The sequence below is a fragment of the Rosa rugosa genome, chromosome 4 (assembly GCF_958449725.1).
Source record: "Rosa rugosa chromosome 4, drRosRugo1.1, whole genome shotgun sequence".
Classification (NCBI taxonomy): Eukaryota; Viridiplantae; Streptophyta; class Magnoliopsida; order Rosales; family Rosaceae; genus Rosa; species Rosa rugosa.
In genome coordinates this window covers 16,390,569-16,414,493 of record NC_084823.1, presented here as the reverse complement: position 1 = coordinate 16,414,493, position 23,925 = coordinate 16,390,569, and the positions used below count along the sequence as shown (strand labels likewise).

The following is a 23,925-nucleotide window of genomic DNA, read 5'->3' as shown; positions in this document are numbered from 1 at the left end:
TCTAGCTACCTTCTCTCTAAAAAAAAAAAACCAAATACACTTCCTTAGTTTTCCTCCCTCTTCTCTATAGGCAGATCTAGATCTATATTGATCTGGATCATCAGCTTGAGAGTTAGGGGCTGGGAGGCACCGATCTATAACTTCCCCATGGATCTTCCCTCTTCTGAGACTTTATGCCTCTCATCTTGACTTTTCCTTTCGAGTCTGCTCCATTACAACATAGACGATAATTTCCGACCATAAAAAATTAGTTGGAAATAGGGTATTTTCGTCAGAAATACGTTTTTTCAAAAAAGTCATCATCGAAATTCGTTGGAAATGCCTTGGTAGGAAATAATTTTCTTCTGACCAACCGTCGGAAATTCTTGTCAGAAATGACCATAAGATTTTGGTCTTCTTTTGGTCGGAATTAATGTTTGTATCGTCCAAAAAAAAGTCGATGGAATTAAAGTTTTCCGTTGGAAATAATTGTATTTCCGATGAATTAGTCGCAACCACAATTTTTGTCTGAATATCTATTTCTGGCGACGTAGTTTTGACCACTCGTTTTGTTTCTGACAAATATTTTCCGACCACAAAGGTTGTCGGAAAACTTTTTCTATGACATATTTTCGACCAACACCTTCGTCGGAATAAATATTTCCAACTAATGTTGGATCATAATTCATATATATATATATATATATATATATATATATATATATATATATATCTGTGTGTGCCCTAAAACATGGAAATTGCTTGTTCTAAAAGTCCAATTTAGTGTTGACTAATCTAATTCCATGCATAAAGCACGGATGCTTAGAATGCAGTTTGATAATTCCTTTGTTTGGAAATTACAAGGGAAGTCCACGGAAATCGTTGTGCAAAACAGTTACTTTGCAGTTTAGAATCAGCTTATCGGGAGCAATTTTGGAGAACTTTTCTTGCAACAGTCCAAGTGGACTCTTGCAAAAAGCGCTGGCATTCCTTAAAGACATGATGTTTTAATACAACATGAGCCTAAGAGCTGGTTAGAAAAGTCATAAAGGAAGCGGGAATTAATACTCAAAATAGGCTTACTGAGAAGCCAGAAACTGTCAGCTTTTCACAAAACTTTTTGGGAGATCTTTTCCGGTGACTTACTTGTAGTTTTTCTCAAAGGTTGTTGATCAATCTAGAAAAGGGGTCGAGAACCATCCATAAATATGGCAATAGCAAGTCAAACCTAGTTCAAGAATGAAACTTGAGAAGCAGAAAACGAATCCTAGTCAAATAAGGGTAACTATCAGCGTCTAGCAGCGGAGTTTGGGTCTCCAGAGAAGTAGCCATCGGCACAGGTAATGGAAGAGATATTGCGTACCCAAATATGTTTTGTATTTGTTGTGCCATGTTCTCCTTAAACTAGGTCTATTTAACTCCATTCCTTTTTGGAGTTACCCACCATCTTGAATGGTTTATTCTATCCGACAAACAGTATCAATCAAGATCAAAATCAAATGGAAAGGAATCTTTCCTTACTAGACAAGGAATGCTAATAAGTGAATACATATTCACTTTTCATATATACCACAACAGATGTGATGACCGACGACACTGTATTTTGTGGTAATTATAAGGATTCAGATTTGTACGTGTTTATATTGTACTAGCCCTATTATAAATGTAAGATTTTGCAAAATACATGTAGGCCAACAATCCTACTGCACTGAGTGCTGCTAGTAACCAGTAAAAGTAATCAAGATGTGCAAGATTATGGTTGTTGGAAAACCAGCTAGTGTGGTCTCCCCCGCTGGTTGCTTCCTCAAAAACAGAGATAAGAAAGCTGCTCAGAAAGTTTCCCACACCAAATATACTGAGGTAGAGAGCAAGTCCTATGCTTCTTAATTCATTTGGTACCTGATCGTAGAAGAACTCTTGTAGACCAACCATGGTGAAAACATCGGCTAGTCCATACAAAAAGTACTGAGGAACCAACCACCAAATACTCATTGGAATTGTGGCACTTGGCAGATCAAGCAGATCATAATCTTCGGCAGTTTGGAGCCATTTCATCTCAACTAAAGCTGCAACGACCATAGATATGATAGAGAAAAACATCCCAGTTCCAATTCTTTGTAGCATTGTAATGCCAGAGAGTTCTCTGGTGAAAGCTTGGAACAAAAATGCGGTCATAAATGGGTATGATCTGTTTAAGGATAATAGAATTGAGAGAGATTGATGAGAGAATTGTGTCTTTATTATTGAGAATAGGAGCCCTATATATAGAGATTACAAAGTACTAGTTCTAATGTTACAAGGAATACCAACTCGTGTAGTATTGGAAAATCTAGAACCTTCTCTCCTATTGCTACTCCTAGTTTGATAAGGCACACTAAATCGATATTCCTTCAACACTCCCCCTTGTGCCGCTCAAACTTGGTGGTGACGCTTCATCCGTTGCCTCGTTAAAAACCTTGCCAGGTAACAAAAACCCTGTGGGATAAAAATAACCCTGGTCGGAGGACAAAAAGAGCACAACATGTCCTTCACTCTTCGAGATCGAACATGTAGACATCATAACTCCCCCTGATGTCGATATCTCCCCCTGATTGCTACAATCGTGGGAGTTCGGATAACTTTCTCAATCCGATGCTCTTCACATGTTTCTCGAAGGTGGATTTAGGTAACGACTTAGTGAATAAGTCCGCTACATTATCCTCTGATCGGATTTGATTCACTTCAATCTTCAGAAGTGATTGTTGTTGCTGATTATAAAAGAACTTAGGCGATATATGCTTGGTGTTGTCGCCCTTGATGAAACCTAACTTCATTTGTTCAATACAAGCTGCATTATCCTCATAAATGCATGTAGGTTCATCCGTGGTAGACTTCAAACCACAACTTCCTTGAATATGTCTAATTACAGACCTTAGCCATATACATTCACGAACGGCTTCATGTAGAGCAATAATCTCTGCATGATTCGAGGAAGTAGCAACAAGGGTCTGCTTTGTAGACCTCCAAGATATCGCAGTGCTTCCCATGGTAAAGACATAACCCGTTTGGGAGCGACCTTTGTGAGGGTCAGAGAGGTACCCTGCATCAGCAAAACCCATCAAAATATCATTGTCGTTTTGATGGAGGGGAATAGGGTGAGGCCGGCCACCCTTGGTGGTGGTGGCGGCGTTGGCGGCAATATTGCCGGCCACTTTGTCATGGTGGACGGTGGCTCCATGCCTAATGGGGTCCGTTCCCATTCTTCCGTCATTCCTCTTCTCTCTGTAAGGATAAAATAGGCCCATATCAATCGTACCTCTTAAGTATCGAAAGATTGTCTTTACACCAATCCAATGGCGGCGTGTTGGCGCAAAGCTATGTCGAGCTAACAAGTTCACTGCGAATGAGATATCCGGTCTTGTGCATTGAGCTAAGTACAATAATGCGCCTATTGCACTTAAATAGGGCACTTCGGCCTCTAATGATTCTTCGTCCTCATCCTTTGGACGAAATGGATCTTTTCCTGGCTCAAGACTACGACCAATCTTGGGAGTACTCACAGGCTTTGCTTTATCTTCATGAAAGCGCCTTAGAATTTTCTGAGTATATGCAGACTGATGGATCAAAATCCCATCACTACGGTGCTCGAGTTCTAAACCGAGACAAAACCGTGTTTTCCCATGATCTTTCATCTCAAATTCGGATTTCAAATATTTAGCAGTTTCCTTCAACTCATCTAGAGTTCCAATTAGGTTCATGTCATCGACATAAACTGCTACGATTGCAAATCCAGAACTTGTTCTTTTAATGAACACGCATGGGCATATTTCATTATTAATATATCCCTTCCCAATCAAGTAGTCACTTAGACGGTTATACCACATCCGTCTGGATTGTTTTAAACCATATAGTGAGTGTTTTAATCTTATTGAAAACGCGCTCCGTGGTTTAGAGCCACTTGATTTGGGTAATTGAAGTCCATCTGGAACCTTCACATATATCTTTGAATCTAGATCCCCATAGAGATATGCTGTAACCACATCCATAAGCTGCATGTCAAGTTTTTCGGAAACTACCAAACTGACAAGGTAGCGGAACGTTATAACGTCCATTACGGGAGAATATGTCTCCTCGTAGTCGATTCCAGGGCGTTGTGAGAAACCTTGCGCCACAAGGCGGGCTTTATATCTTACCACCTCATTTTTCTCATTACGCTTTCTAACAAAGACCCATTTATGGCCAACAGGCTTTACATTTGGGGGTGTCTACGTTCACTAGGCCAATAACTTCAATATACAACAGTTTTTACACAACGAAAAAAAAAAAGATGTTGTGTGATGATGGAAAGTCAATCATACAACACGATTAAGAACCTTACGTTGTATAAGGCCATAAAAATTTTGAAGTTTTTATGTAGAAGGTGATTGCACAACACTAACAAGAATAATTTGTTGTGTGAATGAAAAAAAAAAAGCTGCAGATTTTCCTCCTAGCTTGACTCAAATTTAGCTCCAAATTGGTACTACATAGTACAACAGAATAGTTAAATCTGTTATATGAGAGCAGCTTGTAAAATATCATACAACAGTTTTTTACTTTGTGTTGTCCAAGTGAGGAAGATATATTAGGATGGTTTGGATGTGCCCTAAAATGCCACTCATTTCCCCCCAAAATGAACAAATTTTTATTAACTTATATGTGATGATTGTAAGCTCCTACAACCAAATTATTTATCTGTGTTGTCTGAATAAGAAATGCATATCCCCAACGCCAAAACTGATACTTTGATTGCTCATAGGCGGGAACTTTCCCTCTTTGGTCGCTCAGCTCAATTTTTTTTGCCAAAACTCAAACTTCCCACTTTTTTTACTTTTTTTTGGAAAGGAAACATTGGAAACAAAACCTCTATCTTCTTTCAGACGCCCAACACTCGCAGCTCGCCGCCTCTCTCGCGAAATCTCCCTCTTCATCCTTACCCACATGGCCAAAAACACCAGTTGCTATCGAAGCAAAAGCGTATCCTCCAGCAATTGCAATGGGTAAATTTCTCTGTCATCTCTCCCTCATCTGCATACCAAATTGGGGGTATCGGATTTCACTCGATTTGACTCCCACCCCGCCGTAGCTTACTCCGCCACCGTTGAGTATTGGGTATGGAGAACCTGATCTCGCTGGTCAACAAAATCCAAAGAGCTTGCACAGCTCTCGGTGACCACTGCAAAGCTGACTCTTTGGGACTCGCTTCCCTCTATCGCTGTCGTCGGTGGCCAGGTCAGCTGCCGATTCATTCCTCCACCTTCACCACGGTGTTCTGTCTTCCTCTTCACCTTCTATCCCATTCTCTCACTCCCCTTTCTGTCACCATAAACCCCAATCTATAACCATATACCCAAACACCAATCTATCATCTTATTCTTGCTACTCTGAAAAGGTAATTTTCTAATATTCATTTGTCTAGTGTTTGATATCTGACTAATTTTAGGTTTGGTTTTGCTTGCAATTTGGGTGTATATTTGCAGTGGGTGATGGAATTACTTGAGCTTTTACTTTTGATATTGAATCTCTGTTTAGTATTGTGTCCTTCCAATCAAATTCTAGTGATAAATTGAGTGTTTGGAATCTTGTTTGGGCTGCAGGAGTTTGGCTTTTGGTACACTTGGTTTACTGTGTGTGCATTTATTTGCAGGTTGTAATTTGCTGCATGAGTAGAAACTTACATATTGGCCTAAAGAAAACACACTGAAAATGATCAAATTAAGGGAAAAGGAAGCAGCTACAACAAGAGACAGAGACATTGGAAAGGGAGAGAAAGAGGTAGACATTTTTTTTCCTTTTCAAATTAAATAAATACCAGTCGTTGAATATCACAGCTAATTTCTCAAGTCATCAAGTGTGAATAGTCATTCTTTAATCAAACAAAAGATTAGAGCCTTAGAGGTTTGCATATTAAATAGGAAATACTTTGACCATTTGCATCTTAAAACTAATCTTAAACACAAAATTGTGTCATCATCCTTACATAGAAACAAAGGGAAGACTAACTTCAAAATATGAATGCTTTATTTGGGGGAGTAAAATTCATTGTGAAATTTGTCAATGTGTTATCAAAATGACCATTCTGGTAAATCTGCAGGAAAAGGTCCAAGGCCTAAATATACAATTATCGGATTTAACACTTATCGGTTTCTATGGGACAGATGAAGGATTGTCTTTGTTCTTTCAGGTATACTTGATAGTTAGTATTGATGCTTATCTGATAATTATCAGGTATGGATTCCTTTGATGATTATCATCTTGCATTTTGTTCTTGCTAGTACATGATAGTTAGTATTGATGCAGACTATTAAAGGCTTGGAATTTTTTATTAGTAGCCTGACTTGTATTATACACCCTCTAGATTGGTACTTATGTTGAACTTGTTCATTCTTAACAGTTATTATTGTCAACTTTTGATATCTGCATTGTCATTTGGTAAAATTAATTTCTTTGTTCTGTCATTTTAATCTCTTGTTTATCTGTTAATGAATATAATTAGGCCTAATTTCAGTTTACCCCCCTGAGGTTAGGGGTTGTCATCATGTTAGTCCCTCTAGTTTCAATTTAATCAGTAACACCCCTGTACTCTCAAATTTCATCATCCGTGTCCAATTTTTGGACTTCCGTCCAAATTGGACGTTAAATCAGTCCAGTTGGCCCCCTTTTGGGGGTAAAATGGTCATTTTGAGCTCCAAATTATATAAAAAAAAAAATAAAAAAAATTCTATTTCTTTTTATTTATTTATTTTTTTTTTCTGTTTCTTCGTTTTTTTTTTCTTTGCTTTTTTTTTTTTTTTTCTGTTTCTTTGCTTTTTTATTTTTTATTATTATTATTTTTTATAATTTTGTCTTCAACCTATACACCACAAGTAGAGGTGGCAAACGGGCCGGCCCGGCCCATTTTAAGCGGGCCTAGTCGTGCTTCGTGCCGTGCTTGGGCCGGCCCATTTATTATCGTGCCGGGCTCTTGCCGGCCCATTTACTTAAACATTAAGCCCGGTCCGGCCCATGGCCCGAGCCCATATCATGTCGGGCCGTGCTCGTGCCGGGCCAATAAACGGGCCGTGCTCGTGCCTACCCACTATAAAGCACGATTTTAAAATCTTAATTTGAATAAATAAAAAATAATTTTATTTAACTATTTAGAAAATTCAAATAAATTAAGTTCTACAATGTTTTTCTCAATCTTAGCTTTTTAAGATTAGTTTTCTAATAATTTTTTATATTCCACTACAAGAAAGAAAGAAAAAAAAATAACTCAAAATATATTGCTTTTAGTATATTATTGTGAGATTAATCTTTATTAATATAATGAAGATTTAGTATCATATTATTCTTTCCTTCATTCTATAGTTGTATTATTATGAGATTAGTCTTTATTCATAAACATATATTAAATATTTTAAAAAAATACTTTATGTCAAAACAAGGATATAATGTTTTTTTTCACTATTTTGACAACATAAAAGAAATAGCATTGGTGGAATTGTCATGAGATTTTAAATAAGGAGGTCTAATATTCAAATCTCATCATTGTGGTTTTTTTTAATATTTTTAAAAACAAAATGAAATTTTGTGTTTGAAACGGGCCGGCCCAAATATGCCATGCTCGGGCCGTGCCGGGCCATTACGGGCTCGGGCCGGGCCAATGGGCTAATATTCCTAGGCCCAACCCGGCCCGTTATTCTAACGTGCTCGGGTCGTGCCGGGCCACTAACAGGCTTGGGCCGTGTCGGGCCGCTTTTAAGCGTGCCGGGCCCGTGCCGTGCTCGTGCTTAGCGGCCCGTTTGCCACCTCTAACCACAAGTTATAATAGGTTTATAAAAACAAAAAAAATACTCTAGGTGTTTCTTCGTTTTTTTTTCTCTCCTATTTCTTCGTTTTTTTATTTTTATAAATTTTGTCTTCAACCTATACACCACAAGTTATAACAGGTTTATAAAAACAAAAAAAAAATACTCTAGGTGGTTAAAAAGCCGCTCGTTGGTCTACGATATTTGTGATATATCTCCGATAAAGCGAAAATTTTTAGGATATATATGTAAAATATATTTATAAAATATAATAGGTTTATAAAGTGAAGAATAATAGGAAATATCCCCAACAAAGTGAAGAAATATCTGTAAAATATGATTAAAAAAATAAATACAGATATTTCTTCACTTTATTGGGGATATATCCTAAAATTCTTCGCTTTATCAGAGATATACCACAAGTTATAATAGGTTTATAAAAACTAAAAAAAAAATACTCTAGGTGTTTCTTTTTATTTTTTATTTTTATAAATTTTGTCTTCAACCTATACACCACAAGTTATAATAGGTTTATAAAAACAAAAACAAAAAATACTCTAGGTGGTTAAAAAGTCGCTCGCTGGTCTACGATATTTGTGATATATCTCCGATAAAGCGAAAAATTTTAGGATATATTTGTAAAATATATCTATAAAATATAATAGGTTTATAAAGTGAAGAATAATAGGATATATCCCCAATAAAGTGAAGAAATATTTGTAAAATATGATTAAAAAAATAAATACAGATATTTCTTCACTTTATTGGGGATATATCCTAAAATTCTTCACTCGCTGGTCTACGATATTTGTGGAACATCTCCGATTTAGAGAAGAATTTTAGGATATATCTCCAATAAAGTGAAGAAATATCTGTATTTATTTTTTTAATCATATTTTATAGATATTTCTTCACTTTATTGGGGATATATCCTAAAATTCTTCACTTTATAAACCTATTATATTTTACAGATATATCCTAAAATTCTTCGCTTTATCGGAGATATATCACAAATATCGTAGACCAGCGAGTGGCTTTTTAACCACCTAGAGTATTTTTTTTGTTTTTATAAACCTATTATAACTTGTGGTGTATAGGTTGAAGACAAAATTATAATAATAATAATAATAAGCGAAGAAAAAAAAAACAAGAAAATAAAAAAAAAATGGAAAAAAAAAAGTTTAAATGAAAAAAAAAAACTGAATAAAAAAACGAAAAAAAGAAATTTTTCTTTTTTTTTTTAGTTTTTTTTTTGTCTTGAAATGACAATTTTATCCCTCAAAAGTCAGACTTAACGGTCCAAATTGGACGGAATAGTAGAAATTGGACACGGATGATGAAATTTGAGAGTACAGGGGTGTTACTGATTAAATTGAAACTAGAGGGACTAACATGATGACGACCCCTAACCTCAGAGGGGTAAACTGAAATTAGTCCATATAATTATCTAAGATGTATATTTTCAATGATAGTTTTATGTCAACTTTTATATGAACTTAACTTAGTTGCAAACTTATTATAGTGTTTCAAACTTGTTATAGCGTTTTACGAATTGATTGGGACTGAACCACATATATGCACATATATATGAGATTAAGACATTGGTGAATAGCTGTTGTGAAATTTTAATTAAAACTCGCAAGCGCACGAATCGTCGTTAGTATAGTGTGCAAGTACGAGGTCGTTCCAACTGAGGATTGATAATTAATTTAAATCCTAACCTAATTAATCCAAACACAAAAACACAATGAACAATTAAGATAAAGAAAGTATTGTTTTTAGATTTTCGAATAAAGAAATAATGTGAAACAAACAAACAAACAAAATAAAGTTTATAAGTTGAAAAGCAAAGATGATAAAACCTAGGGTTTTGAAATCAACCACTAACAATCTTATTTATGTTTCGATGCAATTAACAGATTCTTTTGTTCTTTTTGATGACAATCCCCGTATTTAAGTCCAGGTATGGCACTTAGACCATAGCTTTCCTTAAGTGTATGATTCTCTCCAGGTACGGCAGATGTCGTATATCCTAACATGCAATTTATCCAGGTACGGCATAAATTTAACACATATGACTCATTATGTTTTAGAAAACAAGAGAATCATGCAAACCATTACTTCAGGTACGACAATAATGTAATTCACAACTCTTAATCACAAGAAGCTAATTTGAATTATATTGCAGGTACGCCTCAAATTCATCTTCTAATTACTAGATGCAAAACCCTAAGGTGATCAATCAAAGAACTTAAACATAAAGCATCAATTCAAATAGTGACTAAGAATTCATCATAAAGAAACTATAAATCCATCAATAAATCATCAAAATACATAAGCAATCATGATAGGGCATCATCTTAACCCTAGAAAAAGTTTAACAAAATATAACTAAATAAAACATAGGAAAAACATAAAAAGAATGGAAGGGGAAAAGAAAGGGAAGATGGATGAGTCGTCTCTGCTCCTTAGGCGTCTACATTGTGCTCCCGAGACTCTTCTCTCATGTAAATTCGTGCTCCCTTATATAGGGAAGATTTCTGCTCATCTTTGGCTTCATGTTTCCTTGTAAAACTTGGATTTAGATTCCTTTCTTCATTTGGAATGGGAAAACCTTGAAATATCTCTTGTAGAAGTAGGAATAAGTTCATCATTGAATCCTCATCTGAATTAACTTCCTTAAAACATTAGGATTGATGATCTTGTGCCACAGAACTTGAGTTCTCCACGAATGGTTGTAAATTCCCGACCAGATTTCCTGTCTGACCTATCTTCACTCAAATAATCATAACTTTCTCCATAAGTATCGAAATCCAGATCCGTAAAATTCTAAAGAAAGTTGACATCCGTAGCTTTCCAATGATATAAGGCTCATTGTCTGATTCGATCTGAGTAACTCCCAGTAATTCGAGGAAGTTGGATGTTCTGCACAGACAAATTCTGGGACCTGGGCGTCTTTCAATCCTAGTTAGCTCATTTTAACTTCTTTTCTTCTCTTTATGAGACAAACCTACAAAAACACTATAACAACATAAATGAATTATAAATAAAGAGAGCTAAACAAAAATATCAAGATTAAGAGGCATAGAAATATAGGAAAATATGAGCACATCAAATACCCCCACACTTAGACTTTGCTTGTCCTCGAGCAAAACAATGAAACTAAAAACACACAAATACACAAAACAAAACAAACAAAAACACACTAAGCCTTTCAACGTTAGCTTTAGAAATCACATACTTTCATGGCATCAAGATTAGCACAACAACCAAGAATCAATCCAACATTTATTCAAGAGTTAACAAAAACATATAACTTAACATATAAACATGTAGGACATGGGGGCAACATTGGTGATATTAATCTCAGCATGCTTCAAACAAGTTATGACTCAAATCCTCACCGGTTTACCCTCTTTCTTCTCTCAGATTCACGGCTCATGCAAAAGCATATATTCACTCAAGTTATATGTGAGAGAGATAATATATAAGACAAACAAATAGCTCACATATAATAGAAATAAAAAGATTTTTCTGAAAATATTTTTTTTTTCAAGTATGATCTCATGAAGGATACCAACTACTTGCACAAATGGACCCAAGCCATAGGTTCAACTCTTATAACTCATCTCCACAGATCAAAGGTTGCTCTTTTCAAGGATCAAAGAGGTCTTATAATTAAGGTTGTAATGGGGCCAAGGCTTAGGGTTTATAGAAACAAAGGGATAGAAAAATCACAAAATATCCTAAAAATCTAGTAGAGCTCTTGTTGATGTAGAGAGACAATCTTGAAATTCCACCAAATAGAAACGTCATAGACTCCTTCCAAGTCTTCATAAAGGGCCAAATGTCATCATTGTTGGGCTCATGCTTCATTCAAAACTTCCTTTGAACACTTGTGAATTGGACAAAGACCAAATTTTCTTGAATAGGCCTTCACTTTAAAGCAAACTCCAAATCCACAATGGGGGGACTAAAATCCATAAACAATTATCATATTTTTTTTCTTCATCGCCGTACACTTATAATTTTTTTAATTTTTTTTTTTTTTCACAACACATACATACAAATTTGTTTTTCTATGGACAAGTCTAGCTTACCCCCACACTTGAACTTCCTTCTCTTCTCCATCTTCATTCTTGACGCTTTTGTATGTCTCAAAAATTAGCTCCACTAAGTCTTTAGAACATGGGTAAGGATAAAACTATACTAAGGTTTAGGGTTTAAGGATTATGAGGGTGACGAAAGAAAATGCTCAATGTAGGCTCAAGGGGGTTTATCTATGGGGGTTGCACATCTTGTGCACACAAATAGGGACACAGGCCTTATTTGGCAATGATGATAATTTCCTAGGATGCCTTTATCCTTTCCAAGGTCCAAGTATGTATTGATAAAAGTCTCAACAAGTATAAGAGTGAATTCTAGCATTCTATAGTCCATTAAACTTAATCTATGGCAAGCAATCAATCAAGATGAAAGAATAATGAGATCAACAAAATCCTCGCCAAGAAAATAAGATGACATATATTTTTTTCATTTAACACTCAACAAAGAAAAGGCAAATAGGCTCAAATATCTCACATAGGTTATGTATGAATCAAAAACTTATCTTAACATGCTATTTTCTGTACCATGTAAGCAACCACATCCACTACACATACATATGACAATCATACATCCTTATTAACCACAGAATAAAGTCAAACATCATCTCAATTTTATGATCCTCTTAAGCCATGATTTCTGAAATATATACTCATCATAGTTGTTGAAAGGCATTCTAAGGCTCAAGAAAACAAAAACAAAAAACAAAGACGCAAAAAGAAGAAAGAAAACAAATTTTTAAACTAACAACCTAATAGAAACAAAAATCAAAATTCATTCCCCCACACTTAAATCTAACATTGTCCTCAATGTTGAAAGAATTAAAGCATGCAATGCACATAAAAGCATGGAAAAGAGATAAGTGAAAAATAAAAAGAAGAAAAGTAATTAAAGAGAAGAGTTTAGAGCTCCCTGGGATTTAGTGAAGAATAGCACTTAGCCGATGTTGAAGTCAAAAAGATCGCCAAAGTAGTCAGGAAAAATTTCCGCGCAGATTTAGCACTGTTCGGTATTTCTCAAATATCTCTTAGCTCAGAGCTCCGAATGATGATCCGCTTGGTGCGTTGGAAACTAGACTCGTGTAGCTTTCTGGTGATATGCAATAAGCCTATTAAAACTTCCAGGAAGATATCCAGAATCTACGTCAAAAAGAAGGTACAGAACCTGAAACACAAAAAGATAAATGTTAGCAAACTTAAAACTAAAAATTATAGAAACTAAATAAAAAAATATATAAAATCAAGATTGGTAATCAAGTTAGAATCAAAATCAATCATCGATCCCCGGCAACGGCGCCAAAAACTTGATGGAATTCCTGCAAGTATACAGGGTGGATGTAGTATAGTAATGGAAGAGAAGGGGTTGTCCTTCCCACGAGGATATTAAGTCAATTCACAATATGAAAACCTAAATTAATTAAAACCAAAAACACACAAAACAAGAAACACAAATCGATTAAGACACACACAATGACTCAAGCTAAGACTATGATTTTCACGGTTTTGAAAAGAGTTGTTGATAATGGGAAAATAACTTGAAACAGAAACTTAAAAAGTGAATCTAAATAAACTGAAATTGAAAAGAGTCTATAATGATTGAAAGTAAAAATATGATGATGATGAGCCTAGGGTGTCGGAATCAACCACAAGCAATCTTATCTACGTTTTGAACCAACCAATGGATTCTTTCGTTTCTCCAGATGACAATCCCCGTATCTAAGTCTAGGTACGGCACTTAGACCATAGCTTTCCTTAAGTGTATGATTCTCTCCAGGTACGGCAGAGGTCGTATATCCTAACATGCAATTTATCCAGGTACGGCATAAATTTAACACATATGACTCATTATGTTTTAGAAAACAAGAGAATCATGCAAACCATTACTTCAGGTACGACAATAATGTAATTCACAACTCTTAATCACAAGAAGCTAATTTGAATTATATTGCAGGTACGCCTCAAATTCATCTTCTAATTACTAGATGCAAAACCCTAAGGTGATCAATCAAAGAACTTAAACATAAAGCATCAATTCAAATAGTGACTAAGAATTCATCATAAAGAAACTATAAATCCATCAATAAATCATCAAAATACATAAGCAATCATGATAGGGCATCATCTTAACCCTAGAAAAAGTTTAACAAAATATAACTAAATAAAACATAGGAAAAACATAAAAAGAATGGAAGGGGAAAAGAAAGGGAAGATGGATGAGTCGTCTCTGCTCCTTAGGCGTCTACATTGTGCTCCCGAGACTCTTCTCTCATGTAAATTCGTGCTCCCTTATATAGGGAAGATTTCTGCTCATCTTTGGCTTCATGTTTCCTTGTAAAACTTGGATTTAGATTCATTTCTTCATTTGGAATGGGAAAACCTTGAAATATCTCTTGTAGAAGTAGGAATAAGTTCATCATTGAATCCTCATCTGAATTAACTTTCTTAAAACATTAGGATTGATGATCTTGTGCCACAGAACTTGAGTTCTCCACGAATGGTTGTAAATTCCCGACCAGATTTCCTGTCTGACCTATCTTCACTCAAATAATCATAACTTTCTCCATAAGTATCGAAATCCAGATCCGTAAAATTCTAAAGAAAGTTGACATCCGTAGCTTTCCAATGATATAAGGCTCATTGTCTGATTCGATCTGAGTAACTCCCAGTAATTCGAGGAAGTTGGATGTTCTGCACAGACAAATTCTGGGACCTGGGCGTCTTTCAATCCTAGTTAGCTCATTTTAACTTCTTTTCTTCTCTTTGTGAGACAAACCTACAAAAACACTATAACAACATAAATGAATTATAAATAAAGAGAGCTAAACAAAAATATCAAGATTAAGAGGCATAGAAATATAGGAAAATATGAGCACATCAATAGCTATTTGGCTATCAAAGATGCTTATGTTTGACATGGGAATGATCCGTTGGACTAGGAAGCACACTTTCAGCTGGAGAAGTTTCCTAAGACATAGAAGGAAGGTAATTAATATCAAACATCTTTTAATTTTGACAATCTACTTCAATTTGTTGCTTCAAATATGAGGCCTAAGATCTAATTATCTGATCTTTTTCTTGGTTTCTTTTGGCTTGCTCAGAGTATATTCTAGTTTTTAAGTTATTATTGGTGGACTTTTTATATGGCTATCTTCTTAAACTGTATACTGCAATCTCATTGCAGGTCTGGTAGTTTCTGTTGTAGATCCTCCACAGGGTGAAAGCATTATTGATTGTTGTGCTGCTCCTGGAGGAAAGACTCTTTACATTGCGTCACTTTTGAGTGGCCAAGGTAATTCATGATCTAAATTATTAGTTTTCTATATTAACCCACTGAGGAAGAATTTTGGAATTCTTATTCTTGTATTATGAATTGGATCTTACTTTCTAATCTTCTTTTACTATCATTGGGTTTGAGGTATGGTATATGCAATTGACATAAATGAAGGGGGGTTGAGAATCCTCAAAGAAATGGCTAAGTTGCACCAAGTAGATGGTGTCATCACCACTATCCATGCTGATATGCGTAGTTATACTGTAAGTTATCACCTCTATACAACATTGATCTTTGGGACATGAAATTTCTTATAGTCCTTATCTTTTCTCCAGGACAATAATACTATGAAGTGTGATAAAGTTCTGCTGGATGCTCTCTGCGTGTTCTCCCCAAGGTGATTGTATAAGAATTAAAAGTTAACTTAGGCTGTATACCAACTTTCTATTTAGTTATTTGATCGATGCTATATCTCTTATTGACTTTTTGAAGAGGGCAGACTTGCGTTGGAACAAGAGATTAGAGGATATGGAGGAGCTTAAGAATTTGCAGGATGAGCTCCTTGATTTTGCTTCTCGGTAATAACAAAATTCTCTCTCTCTCTCTCTCTCTCTCTCTCTCTCACACACACACACACATACGAATTTGTTTCCAATATGAATTTATTTCCTAGGCTTGTATTTTGATTTCCCCTTTGATTTTATGTTTTCATATTTTAAATCTATGTATTTGAAATTCTAGATTCCTAAAAAAAGGAGTTATATTTCTCTCTTCTCAATTGATAATATGAGCGTACCTTTCATGCTCTTTTTAATAGAAGTGCCGAATGCTACCTCTTTTCTCTTGCTTGGTGTTATACCTTAGACATGCTCTTGCTTTTGCAGGTAGTTGAGAGCTTGGAGCTGGTGAGAAGAAACTTAATTGTAGTTGATAAAGAGTGAAAACATTTGTTGCATGGTAATTTTTCTGGATCTATGATGCTTTTCAATTTTGAATCTGATCTGCTGCTAATCAATTTCAATAACTTATACTTTTTTTGTTCGATTCAGTGAGCCTTTCATTATTTCTGGGTTTTTTCATTTGTTTTTATTGACTGATGTTGTGACTTTGGGAAAACACTTGAGACCTTGACGATCTATGTATGCTTGTTTTGAAAGAAACCTGGAAGTTGAAATACACAACTAACTGGAATTGATTTTACAACTCTGTATTAAACTATTAATCCAATCTTTTCTCTTTCTTTCACAGATAGCATATGCTATGTTAACATAGTACTATCACTATCAAAGTCCCAATTGTGTGTATACATGTACAACTTAAAGCTTTGTATTAATCAAGCCTTTTCTTTTGCTTCAACTAATAACATAGGTTGTGGACTTAACTAACATAGTAGTATCACTTTGAAAGTCCCAATTGTGCGTACATGTAAAGATTAAAGTTCTATATTAATCCAGCCTATCCTCTAGCTTTTGTAGATAACTGAGATCCTTAAGCTGGTAAGAAGGACAGACTCATTCTGGATTCTGCAAAAGATAGGGAAAATATTGATCCTACGGACGCACCATTTTCTGCTTTTGCTGGCGTATAATATTCACATGCAGCAGCTGCTCATATTTTTGTCAATAATCATATTAATTTTTGATGGTTTATTGATATTGATAATGGCATGGCACTCTAGTTTTGGAATAATTTGTATCAGTTTTGGATATCCCAAGTAGATGGGCATGTATTAGAATACTTTTTTTCTTTTAATGTTGGCTTGGATGATTGAGAAATGCTCCCTTTTAACATTTGATGTATATAGAATGGGTTGGATTACTCATTTGATGGTTTGTAATGTGTTTTCTTTCCAATTGATTGCGTTCATTAGGTAAAATAGAGCATTATTGTGCACAAAATATAGAAAATGAAAATGATTGTACAACAGTTTTATAGTGCGGCAATTCAACATTGTTTGAATACACAAAATTAGGCCATTCACACAATGCATTCATTACAATCACACAACGGTAAAAACTAAACTCTATTGTCCAAAACCAATTCACACAACAAGCATACTGCACAACTGAAGTGTGATGGTATATCAGACGACGGTGAAATTAAAAAAACTGTTGTCTGACTAGGCTTTCCAACAACAGCTTTGCAACAAGTTCTGTTGTCTGAATGATGCACATGCCACGCACAGCATGACTGCGCGGCAACTGTGGTTGCCATCTGCCGAGAGAAGGCACAACACTTTTAACAAATAAGTGTTGACTGTTTGTGTTTCACACAACGGGTTTCCACCGTTGTGCCATTTTTCATCACACAACGCTCCGATACACAACGGAGATCGTCCAAATCACACAACGAATTTGGTCCGTTGTCTGTTAGCTTTTTTGGCCTAGTGGTTACAGGTCCAAATACCTGTCATTTTGTTAGTGAATCCAATTCAACCTGGATCGCATCTTTCCATTTAGGCCAATCTGCTCTTCGTTGACATTCTTCAACAGAGCGAGGTTCGATATCATCATATTCTATAATTCCTTTTGCAATATGATATGCAAATGCATCATCAATCGCCATAGAATTTCTATCCATCATCTCATGTACACTAGTGTAATTCATGGAGATCTCTCTATTCTCTGGAGTTGGTTCTGACATTGGAGCGTCCCCCAATGATGTCTCTTGGACATAACCATAATCCAGAATATTCTCATGAGATGGATTATTTACATTGATGATTAATGGATTATTCTATGCCAAACTCGCTTTCTTTCTTGGGCGAGAATCCATCGAACCTATGGGCCTCCCGCGCTTCCTGGCAGGAGCCATGGGCCTAGCCACAACGTCTCCATCACTGTGAGAGGGGACGTTGATGCCATGCTCAATTGCCCTTGAGATGGCGTCATGTCCTCTAATTTTAGGGACATCAATCCTGGCAGGCACGTTTGTTGCAGGTATGTGTGATCTCGTCACTTTAGCGATATCAGAAAACACATCAGGCATCGATTCTGCTACGTTCTGAAGATCGAGAATTCTCCGCACTTCAATTTCTGACTGTGCGGTTCGGGGATCAAGATGAGACAAAGTGGGGACAGACCACGACAATTCCTGTCGTTCCTGTTGAACATTGATGTTCTTATCTCCCCCTAACGACGGGAAGACTGTCTCATGAAAGTGACAATCCGCAAATCTAGCGGTAAAGAGATCGTCTGTCAAGAGTTCTATGTAGCGGATAATCGTTGGAGAATCATATCCAACATAAATGCCTAATCGTCTTTGAGGACCCATTTTGGTGCGCTGTGGCGGCGCAATAGGCACATATACTGCACACCCAAATATGCGTAAGTGTGAGACATCAGGCTCATACCCAGTAACCATCTGGGACGTAGAGAAGGGTTGAGTGGCAGTGGGCCTCAGACGAATAAGCACAGTTGCATGCAATATTGCATAGCCCTAAGCAGAAATAGGGAGATTGGTGCGCATCACCAATGCTTGAGCAACCATTTGTAGTTGTTTAATGGCGGCTTCTGCGAGACCATTTTGGGTGTGAACATGAGGAACTGGATGTTCAACATCAATCCCAATGGACATGCAATATTCATCAAAAGTTTTTGATGTAAACTCCCCAGCATTGTCTAGTCTTATAGACTTAATAGGATGATCAGGGTGATGAGCCCTTAACTTAATTATTTGTGCTAGGAGTTTAGCAAATGCAGCGTTCCATGTGGACAATAGCATGACATGTGACCAGCGTGTCGATGCATCAACCAACACCATAAAATATCGAAATGGTCCGCATGGTAGTTGAATAGGTCCAAAAATATCACCTTGGATTCTTTGCAAGAATGGTATATTTTCTTTGGTGTCCTTTGCATAGGATGGTCTCGATCCCAATTTTGCTAAAGAGCAGGCTTTGCAGAACGAATGATGGGCGTTAGAAACAACCAATGAGGATTTTGGTTGAGCCACGAAGTCATAATTGACTGTAGAAGTAGAAATTGGAGTCAGGGGAGCATAGGTGGCGTCAAAGCCACCCTTGGGTCGCAGAGGGATGGCGGCGCCGGCCTGTGGTGGCCGGACTTGAAGGGCGAAGTCGTCGTGAGGCGCAGGTGCTCCTCCTTGATCCAAATTTCGAGTTTTACTTCTTTTCGTTCTGAAAAATGGATGTCCGTGTGAAGTCTTTAATATACGGATCATCATATCACGACCTGGGTGTCCCAAACGGTCATGCCAAAGCCTATATGTGTCAGAATCCCATAAATCATCTCTCATAACATGATTGGATTCAATGATGCGAATAGTGGTTGCATACAACCCGCTAGATCGACACATAAGTTTCTCTAATACTCGTTTATGTCCGTAGTCATTAGAGGTGATGCAAATGAACTCTTGTCCATTCTCACAATGCGTTTCCGCATGAAAACCATTGGCTCTTATATCTTTAAAACTCAATAGGATTCTTCCTGCCCTAGGAGCATAAAGAGCTTCGGTGACATTTAAAATTGTGCCATTTGGCAACAGAAATTGAGCTGGTCCTCGACCATGAATCAATTGAGATGATACAGCCATCATAGTCACAGAAGATCGAGTAGGCGTCATCTCAAGAAATAACTGCCTATTTCGAAGTATGGTGTGCGTAGTAGCACTATCCATGAGACATTCTAGCTCTCCGGGAAACATACTTGAAATTAATAAAGTTCGAATCAAAATTGACACTTTATTTCAATGAAAGCCAATGATTACGTCAAAGTTTCTAAATTTAATCCAAAAAGGATAATCAAGCTTAGACAAGTAGTAGTTACTCAATCCGTTTGGTAATTCCAATTTGGTTGTGACCAGGTAAGGTAAGGCGAGATTTTGGTGGAGCGTTGCTCACTTTTAAAACCGTTCTCTTAGTTCAAACCTTTCCTAGACATCACAATTACTCATGAGTACGCCTAGTGAGAAAGAGTTATAACCACTGTCTTTGTTGATAGTTTCCAAAAAAATTTTTGGATATGGATTGAAACCAATGACGCTTATATGGTCAAATTTTTATGCTTACGAACGCTCTTAGTCCGTAGCCTACGAACGCTCTTAGTTAATAAAAATCGATGCTCACGGACGCTCTTAGTCCGAAGACCATGAACGCTCTTAGTTCGTATATAGCGTGAATCCTCACGATTCCGCTTTTAGCAAATCGAACCCACGTTACAGAAAGGTGGGATGTAGAAGAAAGGATTTTGTAAGTCCCCGGAAAAATAAAAATAAATTTAAATTTCAAAAATGGGAACAACTTACTAGTGAAAACTTACTCATGAATTTTAGAATTTGAAATTCTCAATACACACGCAAGGAGCAGGCTGCAGCGAAGGCTTGGCTAGCTCGGGCTAGGGGCTGCTGGGGCAGTAGGAACGCAGGTAGGTAGAAAGTTGCAGGCAAGTGCTTGCGGCAGATTTCGGTGAGAAGAACTTTCGGGTTTTTGGTTTTTGTTTTTGTGGTTAGAACTCGTGCTGATAACGTGTTTAAGGATAATAGAATTGAGAGAGATTGATGAGAGAATTGTGTCTTTATTATTGAGAATAGGAGCCCTATATATAGAGATTACAAAGTACTAGTTCTAATGTTACAAGGAATACCAATCCGTGTAGGATTGGAAAATCTAGAACCTTCTCTCCTATTGCTACTCCTAGTTTGATAAGGCACACTAAATCGATATTCCTTCAACATGATCATCATTAAGGCAAGGCAGATCGATAAATGACTGAAGTGAAGCAGCTAGTATGTCAAAAGCGGGCACAATAGTTCTGTCCATGGTGGCACCTTGCTTGGTGAAGAAAGTAGTGGACTGTGCAAATACAATAGCATATGCCATATGGCAAGCATGTTGCCCATATTGGAAACAGCCTCAGAACAGCCCTTGCTTCCTCAACCTCAGCGATGGTACACACCTCCCCGTTTTTCTTCAAATTATCTGGTGCAAGCAAGGCTTTGTTGAGGAACCTGCAAAATTAAAGGAAGAAGAACCTAAAAGCGGCTTCAAAAGAGCTTTGGTCGAGTATTTAAACTTATGAGATCAATTACAGTTTCCTACTGTCAGCGACGTGATGAAGAACAAAGATTTACATTATAAGGGAAATATACAAAAGAGGAGTGAATAACTTTAGAACAACAAATAATATATGGGAGTTTCTTGAGTTGGAATGACGGCTTTTTCAATAAATTGTCACTTTACGAGACATAACCCAAAGTTCCATTAAATGGCGAAGTTCAATTGCCCCCATAAGTATATGTAGTATAACTGATGCACTGAAAAGACATAGTTCTTGCTGAACCATCTAAAACCAGAATAACTGCAGCACCGGTTTGAAAAGTGCATTTATAAATTCTAAAATGCCCTTGTTACACAACAACGAATACGCATAGCTGTATAATTGACAGAATTTTCACTCAGTGTACCTTAATCCCAACTATTATATGCCTGAGTACGAACTAATTGGCATAAATTAGACCAAAAAAAAAAAAATTGGGATTCATATCGATATTAAGAATAAATATGATAAACTTCGTTACATGCTATGTAAAACTGATAGGGACAGGAGCCAAATGGGAAATATAAACACTTGATAAGAACCTCATCTATCAAATAATTATAAAGTCAGTACTCAGAGAGTCATGCAAGATAAAATGGGCTTCATATGTGTCGAACACTTTTATAGAATCTTTCTCCGAGTTTACTTCCATTCTCTTTAATCTAAACCTATGCATATAAGATGCTTACTTGAATTGTTCAGAACTTTGATCAGGCAAGGTTCCACGGGATTCCTCTTCAGAAGCTATTGCTGAAGGACTAGTTCGCCGGTTCCATCATGCAGCAACAAAAACCTTGCCGATTCTCACAAATGGGATTTCCTCCTCCCGTTTGATGCTATACCGGTATGTCCTAGTTCCACTGACAAAAATAATCAGTGCAAGGACCATCACAACACAAGGAATTCCGAAACCCAGACCCTAGCTTAGATCGTCATGTATGTAGGCCAATATAGAGACTGTCAATAGTATGCCTGCATTCATACCGAAGTACCACCAATTGAAGAATGAGCTTTTCGCTTTGCACTCCTCTGGATCTTGTCCATCTAACTGATCTGCCCCGAAAGCCTGAACACAGGGCTTGTGTCCACCTTGCGCAACTGCTACTAAATAGTAAATATAGAGAGAAGAAGAATAACAATATTTGAAGCTCAGAAGATGTAAGCAAGGCCGACACGGTCAACAAGCTGAGTCCCTGTTCCAATTCAGGTCAAGAACAATAATGTTCAAACATAGCAAGATGTAGAAAACAATACTTAAACTGTCACTCATAATCATTTGTAACATGCTCCTTCCATCAGAAGGTAAGTGAAATATACATCAAATCTGCAGTATTTTTTAGTACACTAGGCAAAACCAGAACTCAGTTTATGGTGAAAAACCAGAATTCAGTTTAAACCAGGCCAAAAGGTAACACCTGGAAAGACCGTGACTGAGTTCATGAGAAGTCTACATTGAAAGTAGTTCGTGACACGAATACTTTCGTTTTCCAAACTAAACTACTGTGACAAGAATACTCATTTTCTCACTGTCAGCCAGACGGCCATAATTCTGTCGAAATGTTGACAGGACAAGGCAGACTGTTCATGTAAAACCATAATTACATGCTCACAACATATGCACAACAATCATAAAAGGATTAAGGCTTACCTTCAGCAATAACAGACATGGATTCCATCTTATGCAACTGCTTAACTCGATCACTGAATGTGGTCTTCTGTTACTTACCAACTTGCTTCTCAATGGACAGAACTTATGCAATAGTCGTCGGTAGTAATCAGGGACCAATTCATCTGTATATATATGAGACTTAAACCTCAAGAAGCTTCCCATTAAAGCATTCCTTGTCGGTTTAGGTTTTACTGTTAGATTCCTAATGTATCACAACTTGTAGCCTTTCTTGTAGACTAAGCAATGGATTACTATCCTTAATGAATTGATACACTACTTCATTAAGTCACTAGTATTGATTTACTGTTTGTATCCATGTTAAACTAGGATTGATATTAAGCTAATCATCAATTACTTTATGATGATATGTGTTATGTCCATATTTGATCTTACAATCTCCCCCTTGGACTCACACATATCATGCTCGATGATTTGCACCAGAGAACATCAAAACCTACTTAACTTACTGAAGTGTGTGCCAGATAACAAACTCAAATCGAAAATCCATTCCAACATGGTCAGATCACAGTTACTTATGCAGAGCACGAAACAGTATACATTTTAACAAAAATGCAGAGTTTCAAAACCACTAACACAAGCTTCTGCAATCCACATATGTTCAACCAGAAGTGATACAATATATGTTAATGTGTATCAACAAGTAAACATATATTAGGTCCTACTTTATGTTTCTAAAACCAGAAACTCAAGCAAATTCACTGAACACTGATGGCTTAAAAATATTGCTTGAACCTTAACATCATGCTTCACATGATTTAAGCCATCTGATAGCAAGTATGATATTCAAAAACAAGATGATAATTTCCAAAATAAAACAACAAATCTGCAGCAAAAACATATTTGGAAATACCTCAAAATTTTATTGATAATAATAAAATTTGTCATTACAAACAAGTTGTGATAAACAAAAACAAAAGATCACAACTAATACACAAGAACTCAAAAAACCTTAGAATTTTAAATGCTCCAACTGGACTAACTCTCTACTGAACCTAAGCATCTAGATTAGCTAAAACTC

At 36.5% G+C, this 23,925-nt stretch overlaps 1 long non-coding RNA gene and 1 pseudogene across 1 annotated transcript; one reads left to right on the top strand and one right to left on the bottom strand.

Annotated features, from left to right (window-relative positions):
* Positions 1 to 1,617: 1,617 nt before the first annotated feature.
* Positions 1,618 to 22,762, bottom strand: LOC133744424 (protein NRT1/ PTR FAMILY 5.10-like; annotated as a pseudogene).
* On the top strand, positions 15,058 to 15,539 carry LOC133743122 (uncharacterized). Its single transcript, XR_009862972.1, has 3 exons — positions 15,058 to 15,179; positions 15,306 to 15,424; positions 15,497 to 15,539. It is a non-coding gene; the product is annotated as an uncharacterized LOC133743122 (long non-coding RNA).
* Positions 22,763 to 23,925: the final 1,163 nt, after the last annotated feature.